Source organism: Phalangium opilio, unplaced genomic scaffold, assembly GCF_054372755.1.
Source record: "Phalangium opilio isolate 3A_F unplaced genomic scaffold, DU_Popi_V2 ptg000064l_1, whole genome shotgun sequence".
Classification (NCBI taxonomy): Eukaryota; Metazoa; Arthropoda; class Arachnida; order Opiliones; family Phalangiidae; genus Phalangium; species Phalangium opilio.
In genome coordinates, this window is record NW_028324181.1 from 92,028 (window position 1) to 104,802 (window position 12,775).

Genomic DNA, 12,775 nt, shown 5'->3' on the forward strand with positions numbered 1-12,775 from the left:
TGACAGGGTTGTTCTCTTATATCCCTCTGGTTCTGCGTCAAATGACACATCTCAGATTCTGGAACAAAAACTCACCCCAGTAACACGAGTGTTCCGCGTTCAAGTCGGTTCGAGGTAGATTCGTCGGTTAATGGTCTAGTCGGTTGTTACGACTAAAATCCGACTCTTATCCTACTTCAGTTGCCAACTCCGCTTTGCAGTCGGCCGTGAGAACAATAAAATAGAGTTGGCTGACAGTTGTATTTTAAGTCGGTTAATGTAATGAAGGATTGGGTCGGCTGCTCGACTCCTTACCAACTAACACGCGTTTCTATCAAATAAAAGATAACAATTTGGGTCAAGAGGTCGACATATCCGACGGCCTACCGATCACACTGAAAATTTCAGATTTAGTTGTAATGAAGCTTCTTCCGCGTTTGAGTCGGTTCGAGGTAGATTCTTCGCTTTATGGCCTAGTCAGCACTTACGACTAAAGTCCGCCTCTTATCAAACTTCAGATACCAGCTCCGCTTTGAAGTCGGCAGTGAGATAGTGATAGATGTAAGTGATAGTTACATTTTATGTCGGTTGGTGTAAGAAAGGATTAGGTCGGCTGCTCAACTCCTTACCAACTAACATGGGTTTTTATCAAAATAACAACTAGGGACGAGAGTTCGGCATATCCGACTACCTACCGATCATACTAAAGAATAGTTATAATGAAGCTTCTTCCGCGTTTGAGTCGGTTCGAGGTAGATTCTTCGCTTTATGGCCTAGTCAGCACTTACGACTAAAGTCCGCTTCTTATCCAACTTCAGATCCCAGCTCCGCTTTGAAGTCGGCCGTGAGAACAAACAAATAGAGTTGGCTGATAGTTACATTTTAAGTCGGTTGGTGTAAGGAAGGATTAGGTCGGCTGCTCAACTCCTTACCAACTAACATGGGCTTTTATCAAAATAACAACAAGGGACGAGAGGTCAGCATAGCCGACTACCTACCGATCAATACTAAACATTTCAAATTTCGTTATAATGAAGCTTCCGCGTTTGAGTCGGTTCGAGGTAGATTCGTCGGTTTATGGTCTAGTTGGCACTTACAACCGAAATCCAACTCTTATTCAACTTCAGTTGCTAACTCCGCTTTGCAGTCGGCCTTGAGAACAATAGAATGGAGTAGTCTGATAGTTACATTTTAAGTCGGTTAATGTAATGATGGATTATGTTGGCTGCTCGACTCCTTACCAACTAAAATTAGTTTTTATCAAAGTGCACTAGTGTATCAACGGTTTAAGATTATCTTAAACATTAAAATAAATATAATTAATATTATATATTTTCATCGATGACTATTTACATCGTTAAAAAAATAACTATTGAACACTCTTGAGAGACTAGACTAATATTGACGTTTGAAATGAAGCATATGCCTATTGTTGTCTTACTCAAATCGTACATAAGGTTTCGAACCTTAGTTATGGATAAGAACAGCACAATTGCGTGAACCTTTGGTGGAAACTGCACCATTGGGAGGCTGGAAGTGTCTTGTAACCCTAGCCAATCGCCTCGTACATCTTAACCTTAACGATGATGAAGGAGTAGAAGCCAGTAAGTTCACACTGGTGTCCATGTGGGATGGACAAAAGACCAGATGAAAGTAGTGTTTAGAAGACAGTAACTACAACCCTTATAGCCGACCATAAAAAAGCTTTAAATCCGACCATAAAAAAGCCAAAAGCCGACCATAAACAATCCGTAAAGCTGACCATAAACAATCCATAAAGCCGACCATAAACAATCCATAAAGCCAACCATAAACAATCCATAAAGCCGACCATAAACAATCCGTAAAGCTGACCATAAACAATCCATAAAGCCGACCCAATTAGATTAATAATCCGACCATAACCAGATAACAAAGCCGACTTCTTGTTTGATAATGTAAGAGCTGGACACGCTTACTTTTTAGAGTCGGTTAAAGTGCTGTCAAAATTTCTATGACCGGAAGTCGGGCCGACGCTTAAACGGATAGGACATTTCGACGGTCGAAATGAAAGTTTACCGACTCTTTTACGTCAGTGTTGGTTGGACCTCGAACCGACTACGTCGGTCCAACGTCGATTTTGTTACTGGGGCAAGAGCTCGGTTAATATTGCACAACTGATGATTGGGATTGAAAGAGTGCGGCACTGTCGCAACAATGGACTTGTCATAACTTGCCAATCTAAGACGGAAGCGGCAGCTTTGCGAACTGAGCTTTCTACCAACGCCAATCTTCAATCATGCACCAAAGTAACTTCAACCCGACAAGCTCTTCTTCGAGTTCTGATAATTGGAGTGGACAAGGACGTCGATAAGGACGACCTTGTTTCCACTCTCATAGACCAAAATCATCTCCAGTGCACTAAGACTGACATCGTCGATAAATACGCTCTCTGCGGGCGTAGTGACACCAGCAATTGGGTCGTAGAACTTACACCGGCAATTTTCAAGACCTTTACCTCTCTCGGAAAGGTCCGAGTTGGCTGGACCAACTGCAGGATTACCGAACACGTCAATATTCCGCGCTGCTTCCGCTGTGCTCGCCTAGGCCACATACAAACGGTGTGCACTGCTCCTGAGCCGTCATGCACCGGGTGCGCTGGGAACCACGATTTCAAGGACTGCACCTCAACGACCAAGAAACAATGTATCAACTGTACGCAACCCAATTCCAAATTTAACACGAATCACTCCACAGCCCATTGTAGCACTGATAATATTTGCCCTTCCTACCAAAGAGAACTTCAAACTCGTCATGAAACACGGACCAAGGAGTCTAACATGTGCGCGAGTCATTGGGTCTTGAATAGGCCCAAAGGCGAAATGAAAGTGAAGACCGGTTCGGCCGGTTGCCTTGGGATCCCGCGAGCCTCGCGTTCGTGGGCGCACCAAGGGCCCGTCCCGATCACTTCGTCGACGGGGCGGAGCAAGAGCGTACACGTTGGGACCCGAAAGATGGTGAACTATGCCTGGGCAGGACGAAGCCAGAAACTCTGATGGAGGTCCGCAGCGATTCTGACCTGCAAATCGATCGTCAGACCTGGGTATAGGGGCGAAAGATCTGACTAATCGAAACATCTAGTAGCTGGTTCCCTCCGAAGTTTCCCTCAGTATATCTGGCACTCGAAGAATGCAGTTTCATCCGGTAAAGCGAATGATTAGAGGCCTTGGGGTCGAAAAGACCTGAACCTATTCTCAAACTTTAAATGGGTGAGAAGTCCGGTTTTCTTGACTGAAGCCCGGACGGCAACTTGGATGCGAGTGCCAAGTGGGCCACTTTTGGTAAGCAGAACTTCCGCTGTGGGATGAACCAAACGCCGGGTTAAGGGGCCCGATACGAGACGCTCATGAGATCCCATGAAAGGTGTTGGTTGCTATAGACAGCAGGACGGTGGCCATGGAAGTCGGAATCCGCTAAGGAGTGTGTAACAACCCACTTGCCGAAGCAACTAACCCTGAAAATGGTTTTCATGAGCCTTAGCTAATTTAGATAATTCATTAATGAATTCTAATTGTTCCTTAAGAACTTTTAAAGCCTTAGTACGACCAGGGTCATCAGGGTCCTAAATGGGTTCTTCAATTTCTAAATCCCAAGGGAGACGTGGCTCCCGCCCTAAATTCAAAAAGGAAGGCGATCTGCCCGTGGTTTCATGGGGTGCAGAATTTATAGCAAATTGAAGAAGGTCTAGGGATTCATCCCATCTATCATGATGATTCCCTACATAGAATGATATGAGTTTGCCTACTACTCTATTTACTCGTTCGGTGGGATTTCCCTTAGGTGTGTAGGGGGTGGTAAACTTTGGATTAATTCTAAAAGCTCTGCACGTTTGCAGCCAAAGTTTTGAAGTGAATTGTACCCCTCTATCACTAAGAATAGCTTTAGGAGCTCCCCACCTAGAAATAATAGACTTAAAAGCTTGGACACAAGTCTTAGCTGTAATAGTTTTAAGTGGTATCATCTCCACGAATTTTGTCATGTAGTCTACAAAGACTATTAAATACTTATAGTGGTGTCTACTTTGGGGAAAAGGTCCCATAATATCGACACTAATTTGGTCCCAAGGACTTGTTATCTCAGAGGGTTGCATTAGCCCTGGCTTTTTCCTGTTCCTAGCCTTAAATTGTTGGCATAAGGTACATCCTCTAACATAGTCCTGGACATCACTAACTATGGTTGGCAACCAATATCTAAAGGCCACTTTACTTAGGGTCTTATCTTTGCCCCTGTGAGCTGATAAAGGGTGGTCATGTAATAGCCGCATGGCTTCTAGCCTTAAGCGGGGAGGTAAATAAATTCTCTTATAAGGTCTTCTATATAGAAGATTATTTTTAAGTTCGAACATTTTATGCCTAACTGGGTTAGGTCCTTGCAAGGAATTGATTATAGGGGAAGCGAAAGGGTCTTCCCCATTTTCTGGCGTCTTCCAATGTAAATACAGAATTTAAGGCTCTAGGACCTGGGGGACGTATCTGACCTTCAACAGAATCACTAGAGGAAGTTGATGAACTACTACTGGTAGTATTTGAACTTGTACTACTACTAGTAGAATTTGAAGTAGAGGAGCTAAAGTTTATGCTTAAGACGTTTATCGGAGCTCTCGATAAAGCGTCAGCTACTACATTTTCTTCTCCTTTCTTATGCTTAATTGTAAAATCAAATGTTTGAAGGTACATAGCCCATTTAACTAGTCGAGAATTTGGTTCCCTGATATTAAATAACCACTGTAAAGCCTGATGGTCAGTAAGGACAATGAATTTTCGACCTTCTAGAAAGGGCCTAAACTTCTTATCCGCCCAACAAATGGCTAAACACTCTTTCTCGCTAGTAGAGTACCTAGTTTCAGCGTCTTTTAGTCCTGTACTAGCGTAAGCTATGGGAACTTCAACATTATCTTAAATTTGGGAAATAAGGGCACCTAACTCTGCATCACTAGCATCTGTAGTTAAAATGCACGGGGAATCCCTTCTAAAGGAAGCTAGAGGATGAGCCTTACAAATTTCTTCCTTGATCTTTTCGAACGCCTGTTGCTGTTCGGTATCCCAAATAAATTTCTCAGTGGCGTAGCCAGAGGGGGGCGGAGGGGCGGCCCGCCCCGGGCATCACGGCGAAAGGGGCATCATTCTACCGTATTCTACGGTCCGTAGAATGATGCCCCCTTCGCCGTGATGCCCTAAACTGCGGAAGACGTTTCAGCTTTTCACGCGATAATTTTTGTCTAGACTTTAGACAACAAGACGACCCAATAGTGACCACATCGAACCGTACCTAACAGGCGTACAGAAAATTTGAGTGAATAGCCCCTCGATGCACTACCATTAACTGTTTTAAAATTACTACTTTTTTACTTCTGTTATAATTAAAATAGTGTGACACGAACGGAAAAGGTGAGTAAGTATCCCCACGATGCGCATCCTTTAACAGTGGTAAAACGAAATAACCATTAAAAGAAGTTCCGAAGATCTGATTGAATAGCCCCTCGATGCCCTAGCAAAAAACTAAAACCCTTACTTCAATAAATTTACATGCGTTGCAATATCTGTGCCCCCACACTTTCTTTTAAAATTCTTCTCGGTTTATGGAGAAATACACGTTATAATTGTAACATTTGAGGCCCCAAGCTATAGAGGCAGCATCAAGTTTTATCTAAGAGAGCGACCGCTCTCCTAGAATTATCCGCTAGCACCAGAGTCTATTAAAATTAGGGAACACATGTTTACAGGTTTTTATAATGGAATGATGAAAAAATTCGATATTAAAATCAAAGACACTCTTCCAAAACTAACACCGAATTTATACGATAGATAGAAATACGTTATCCATTAGCGAAACTTGAAATATTATGTTTCTAAGGGAATGAAACTCTCAGCTGTCTATCGTATTATAATGTTTAGACAAGAAGCCTGCCTTCGACCCTATATTGATTTTAGTACCGAGAAACGTGCAAGTTTGAATTCTCCAAAAATCTTTTTCAAGTACTAATTAACAGCGCGTACGGAAAGACAATGGAAAATCTTCGCAACCGAATTGATTTCCATCTAGTTAACACCTCAGAAGTGGCAGTTAAGAAGGCATCCTCTCCTGCCTTCGAAAAGTACACTATTTGTCATAAAGATCTTTTCTTCTTTACTTTCAATTGGCGTTTCATGCGGGTTAGGCAGAACGGTGCCTGCAATTTAGCGTTACTGGATCCGAGATAAATTCCTGGCAAATTACACAGATGAAAGATTCCTTCACTTTTTCCATAAATACCTGAACAATAAGGGTGGAACTTGTATACAATGGGCACATTATTTTTTTTCTTCTTCCTCTACTTTTAATTGTAATTGTCGCGTAAGACAACTTTGGCAAAAAGTGTTGCCACATGTTAGACTTACCGAATCGGTCACAAAATTATGGCATATTGCGCGTGTGAACTGTTGTTGTTCTTCGAGACCAGTTTGGTTACATGTCAAAGATACCGGATCTTTATTCATAAATATACCACATATCGAGCACTGAAAGCGTTCAATTACTATTTCCGTAAATACCTGAACAATAAACAAAGGTGAAAAAACCAGGCAATGGACTAAAAGGTTAGGCATAACGTGAGCGTTACTGGATTGGGCTCTACATAAGGATATTTTTTTTAGTAGTCGACCTGACTAGTGAGCCCCCTATCCCAATTTTTTTTAGTAGTCACTGACTAGTGGGGGAAAAATTGGGGGTATAAAAACAAGATGGTAAGGTAATGTATATATTTGCTTTACCACTAAATGTTTAGCTCTATTAAAAATTAATCAAAAATGTCTTGATTAGAATCAAGTCCTAAAAAGTATCGATAAGACTGAGGTTATCACTTGTCTGAAGGATCAGATATTAATTTTTCTTTTTAATTGAAACTTAAATGCATGCTTAAGATAAAACAACGTTCCATTACCGTTTTCCGTTGAAATAACTTATTTTACAGGTAATCAATTTCAAAAATTTACTTATCTCGGGTTTTCGGGCACAATTCCATTCCCCCAAAACATTTTATCATTACATTAATTACTTTTGAGAGAGTACGTGTATGACATTGAGTTTTAAAAGGTTCCCTCATTTGTGCCCGGCATGCTTCGTAGTGGATACGTTTTAAAACAATGGCGGAAAATTAAGTAGGGACAGTAAGATTTTTACTCGTGGTTATGCAAAATGATGTAATGTCTAGTGTACTTCAGTCAACAGTCATACTGTTCATTCTCATAGCTCAGGACATGATTAATGCTGCTCACTATTTCTCTCTCTAGTTTCAAACAATGGTTAGAGACCATTCAGTGCCGCAGGTCGCACATGAATATATTTCAACTACAGTTTACATCAATTCTCCGTGGTCGTACTATTAGAGGGCTAAGCACTAATTTGTTCAGAACATGTCTCGAAAGTGTGCTTGTTGTAAGTTTTTAAAGCAGTGTTGCCAATGTGTGGGTAATTTCCCACATCGTGGGAGATTTAGGTTTGGTTTTAGGCTCTGTGGGGAAAAAGTAATATTTTTCCGAAATCAATCAAATGTCGGAATTTTCCTGTTCAAGGGTTAATAGTGCAAAATTTTCAAAAATGCACTAATTTTAACTGCACAGTTAAAATTAGTGCATTTTCGAAAATTTTATCCGGTTTAATAATTTCAAGCGACATTTTGAAATAAATTCGGTGATTTTAAGTTTGGCACTGAAAAAAAAGGAAGCATATTTTGAGAATTTTTAAGCTTTATAGCATTTGTACATATTGTCAAAGCCATGCGGAGTGATATTCCATATTAAACTTAGTATGATAAAATAGTCCAGATAAATATGACTGTAAAAGAGGGGGTGTGGGAAATAAGGCAAATTTTTAAAATGGAAGTGGGAACATCCACTTTCTAACATTAGCAACACTGATTTGAAGGTTTTGGTCATGGCTAAACAGACCGCTCATTCAGTTTTTTATTGTTTTAAAGCTTATTTTGACACGTTATCTCTCAAAAGTAATTAATGTAATGATAAAATGTTTTGGGGGAATGGAATTGTGCCCGAAAACCCGAGATAAGTAAATTTTTGAAATTGATTACCTGTAAAATAAGTTATTTCAACGGAAAACGGTAATGGAACGTTGTTTTTTCTTAAGCATGCCTTTAAGTTTCAATTAAAAAGAAAAATTAATATCTGATCCTTCAGACAAGTGATAACCTCAGTCTTATCGATACTTTTTAGGACTTGATTCTAATCAAGACATTTTTGATTAATATCTGCTCCTTCAGTCTTCATTTTAATTAAGATTGTTAAGAAACTGTTTTACATTTTCAAAATCTACACTAAGCAGAAACATATTAAAAGGGGACCGTAACTTTAGCTCAATTAGTCATTTATTTATAATGATACTCCAAAAAATAAAAACGTAAGTCATTGAAAGTTTGTATTCTTATTGTAATTAACATAATACAATTTTTTACAACCCTTTATAGCCCAGGACTTTTAGGGTTTGACCTAGAACATTTGAACATAAAGATGAAAATTGGTACATGTGTTGTTTTTGACCCAACAAAAAATATACTAAAAGTCCCCTGCTGTAGAGCGCGAGCTTTCGCCGCCATCTTGGAAAATGGCCGCCGGTAATTACAGCTACAATGTATTCCACGTTCTTCTTCAAAAATTATGAAAATTGGTAGACATAATGATTGGACCCACATGAACATCATGGAAAAATTTTACAGCTCTGTGTTCAATAGTTTGGTCGCCATATTGGAAAATGGCCGCCGTGAATGCTAGGTACAGTATATTTCACCATGTTGTTGGAAAATTATGAAAATTGATAGGTATTATAATGAGAGCTGTGTGAACCTCATACTAAAATATTGAAGCCATTTGTCAGATAGTTTGGCCGCCATGTTGGAAAATGGCCGCCATCAAAGTCATTTAGATACTGTATATGGTTCAAAAATTATAAAAATTGGTAATAATTATGATGACGACCGTTTAAACATCATACTTGAATATTGAAGACGTGCTACATCTTGATCTAATCAAATACTCAAGGGCTCACATAGAAGACATATTCAGATTTACTTTTAAAAAAGACTAATGATTAAAAAAAACAATAAGCAAAAGAAGACTTAAAAGTGACTGAAAATTACCAAATCAAGCTATTTAAAGGGTAAGGTAGGAAAAGATAATTTCCAGAGAAAACTAATTTTCAAAATTCTTTTTATAATTAAAGATAACTTAAAAGTCTGTGCTCTAACTGAGCTTAATCTGTGAACTTAGACATTTTAGAAGAAAGGTCTTAGGCAAAGTTCAATTGGAACGCAGCTCAGAATGCAAAGTAATTGATATACTTTAAAAATTATTTAAATTCAATTAAGGAAACATTAAAGGGAAAAATCTCCTGAGCGAGCCAAGCGAGCTCCGCGATTTTCTTATGTGACCAAATGAGATCTCGCTAACTCTACGTTTAAAACGTCATGCAACTGGGATTATAAATAATTACTTCAAAATCCCAAAAATATAGGACTTTAAAGGACGATTTGTGAAATTGTAGGATACTTTCTAAAATATAGGATTTTATTGGAATTATAGGATCTCTGGGTGCTGAAGCGTAAGTGGCAGCCACAACAAAAAGCAGACTATTAAGATGCAAAAGACTAGGTTTCGTCCTGCATACTTTCTTGCTGCCATTGCCTTAAAAAAAGGTTTCTCCGTGTCCGCTTTATTTTCACAATAGATCATTTCGGTATTCATCTCTGCGCAGGCACGAGCGGTCTTCAGCGCCCCAAATTTGCGAAGCTGTCTTTGATAAGCTGAACAAGCTCTCTACGTTTTTATGCCTTACCCAAGACGGGCTTGGCTTCTACGACGGAAAACGGCGCTGCGCCTAATACCGAAATGGTCTATTCGCCTCTTTTTACTTCAGTATCATTTTGGCGCTCTTTGATTATAAATTTGGCGCCCTTTCTGATCCATTAAGGCGCCCTAGTAAAATTTTAGGGGGGTACAATGTACCCTTGTACCCCCGTTCCTACGCCACTGGAGTGGGCTATGATAGTGGGTATTTTGGTAGTAAGTAACGGGGGTTGGGACTCCAGGCATAGCCCGCTCCATCACGCACTCGACAACGCAAAGCAACTCGCGCCAGCGTGGGAAATAAGGCGGTAACACAGGGCAAATGACGAGTTTAAAAATTGCTTGGTACAGTTCAAAAATTAAATCGGAGGGGGGTCAGTGGTCCACGAGACTACTAAAAAATTCAAGGGTAACCAGAGTCCACACATTATAATTCTAATATTTTAATTATGCACTTCCTTAGCTTAGCAGACGACGTGCTCTGGCCAATGGTCACGGACCAGTTTATTTATTCCAAGTCAGGAGGGTCTCTGGCCTAATGTCCAGTTTAAAAAAATCCTTATATCCCACCCTGACTCGCGCTATAGCGCAAGCAGCTTGCGACGTGTTGCGCGTGATCGAGTAGGCTATGGTCCGGTCAAAAGAAATCTTCAGTTCAGCGTTGCAAATAAGGCGGTGGCACAGGGAAAATGACCAGTTTAAAAATTAAATCGGAGGGTGAGCCGTGGTCCACAGGACCACTAAGGAAATTCTAGGGTAACCAGGGTCCAGACATTATCTCAACTATTTTAATTACCCACTTCTTTAGTTTAGCAGACGCCGCGCCCTGGTCAATGGTCATGGACCTGTTCATTTATTCCTGGGCAGGGGGTCGCTGGCCCAATGTCTAGTTTTAAAAAAATCCCTATTTCCCACCCTGATTCAGTTGGGAGTCCTGGAGCTCCTAAAGTCCAGAGATGCATATGACAAGGATTCATTTCTCATAAGCGAGAATGGCCAACTTTGTTGTGTAAGAGACAGCCTGGCAGCCTGGTATTTTTTTACTTCTAAGTCAGCTGGGTTTTCACCTTTAAAAGTTAATACAGCACTTTGAATTTAAATAATTAGAAATGAGAAATGTTATTAAATGAATGAATATATACGGTTGCAGTTGTGTCGAAATGAGAGCAATTAAATATGTGTCTTTGATATTTAGCTCTGATAATTTCAGAAACTTAATAAAAAGTAGTGTTATGTATTTAACCAGAATTTATTTTATTGAAATTTATTAATAATTATTTCATTAAAAAAATTGTAATACTATTTTATGTTTTAAATTTTACAAATAAAATTCAAAACAGTAAACATAGGGCAAAGGTTATATTGTATTATAAATAGCCAGTGGGATTGATTTTAGCTACATCGCAATTAGAGCTCGACATTTTCTATCCATTATCCACAAATTAGTAATTAATTTGAATGAAAATAGGTGGATATCTTTTATTAATTGGGGAAATAATGCACACACTTTACATTTAAATTTTAGAAGTTAATTTATTATTTACTTTGTGTATATAATATTCAGCATTAATTTCACTAAGGAAATAAACTAATTACCTACGACTACGAGGAATTAACTAGTATATATGTTTAAAATTATAATTTAATCGTTTCAAAACTAATATGGTTTTGAACCGGTTTTTGTGATTTAGTTATTAAAATTTGTGATTATCGATTGGTCAATATTGAAAATCAACCAATGGTGGAACTAATTTTTTTTAATCTCAATGAAGCTGAAATATCAATGAATCATCTACTGAAAGAGGTATCAACCTATTATTTTTTTCAAAAGAAGGTAAATAAGGATTAGATGGCTTGCTGCTTCAAACAAGATTCTTAACCATGAATAGAATGATTTGTTAATTTTAGTCAAATTTAGATATTCGGTAATCGAGTTGATATGACTTGAAGCACTTTTTGCTCATGTCTATTTTAAACTTTAATCACAGATTTCGCTTACCATTTCACAAGCATAATAAACACTACTGAAGGGCGCAAATCTATCTGTGATCGGTAATGGTGACCAATATAGCAATTTGCCCAATTAATCAGTTTGGACTTCATTTGCACATTTCTATTCGTTAATTTGAAATGTTGCGAGAAATTTGAATGGAATATAAGTAGATATCTCTATCAGTAGATAATTTTTGATGTTGATATTTAAGATTCATTGAGTTAAAAAAATTGGTATTGGTATTTCAAGTAAGCTTAGATATCAACATCGGTGAATTTACGATATGGGCTTATGATGGTAGTCTGTTTATAAGATTAAATCGTTACTTTAAGTGTCACTAGACAGTATCTACCTCCAAAATCGAGAGTTAGTAACTTTATAACCATCTCCTAGTCAGAGGATATCCGAGGGTCAATTTCTTATATCATTGACTGACGAAGGCTCGCTATAGCTTAGTCAACTTTTGGCAAGGCCTAATACCGTTTTTGCATGACTGTCGCCGTCAAATTCCTTTTAAAGCATAGATCATTAGATCATATAGTATCCACCCTTGATTTTCATTACGCAACACACGTTGGATTCGTAAACCTCGACGTGCACCACGATTAGAAGCATTAAAATGCAAAAACAACACACTGACTGCATACATTTTTGGTAAATAACAGAGTCACTAGTATCTCTATGGCTGTTTTTGGGGCTGAACGAGCGACCGAGAGGGCGTAAAAGAAAAAGCCTCCGGCGGCCGGTCTCTTAAAGGGGGTAGTTTCGAGGGAACGAAATTCAAATGCAAGGCGCGTCCCTTCAACAAAAAACATTGAATTCGTTAATACGGACGTTTTAGGCAATTATAATATTGAAATTTTATACAATTAAGTAATATTTAAGAAAACTAAGCACTACTTTCAAAGTCTAAACTTTAAAAATACGACGA

At 38.9% G+C, this 12,775-nt stretch overlaps 1 long non-coding RNA gene across 1 annotated transcript; it reads right to left on the reverse strand.

Moving 5' to 3' along the window:
* Nucleotides 1-10,704: 10,704 nt before the first annotated feature.
* LOC149662014 (uncharacterized) lies at nt 10,705-12,513 on the reverse strand. The gene is made up of 2 exons (XR_016368689.1): nt 12,197-12,513; nt 10,705-10,918 (listed from the first exon to the last, which is right to left on the reverse strand). It is a non-coding gene; the product is annotated as an uncharacterized LOC149662014 (long non-coding RNA).
* Between the last annotated feature and the right edge of the window lie 262 nt (nt 12,514-12,775).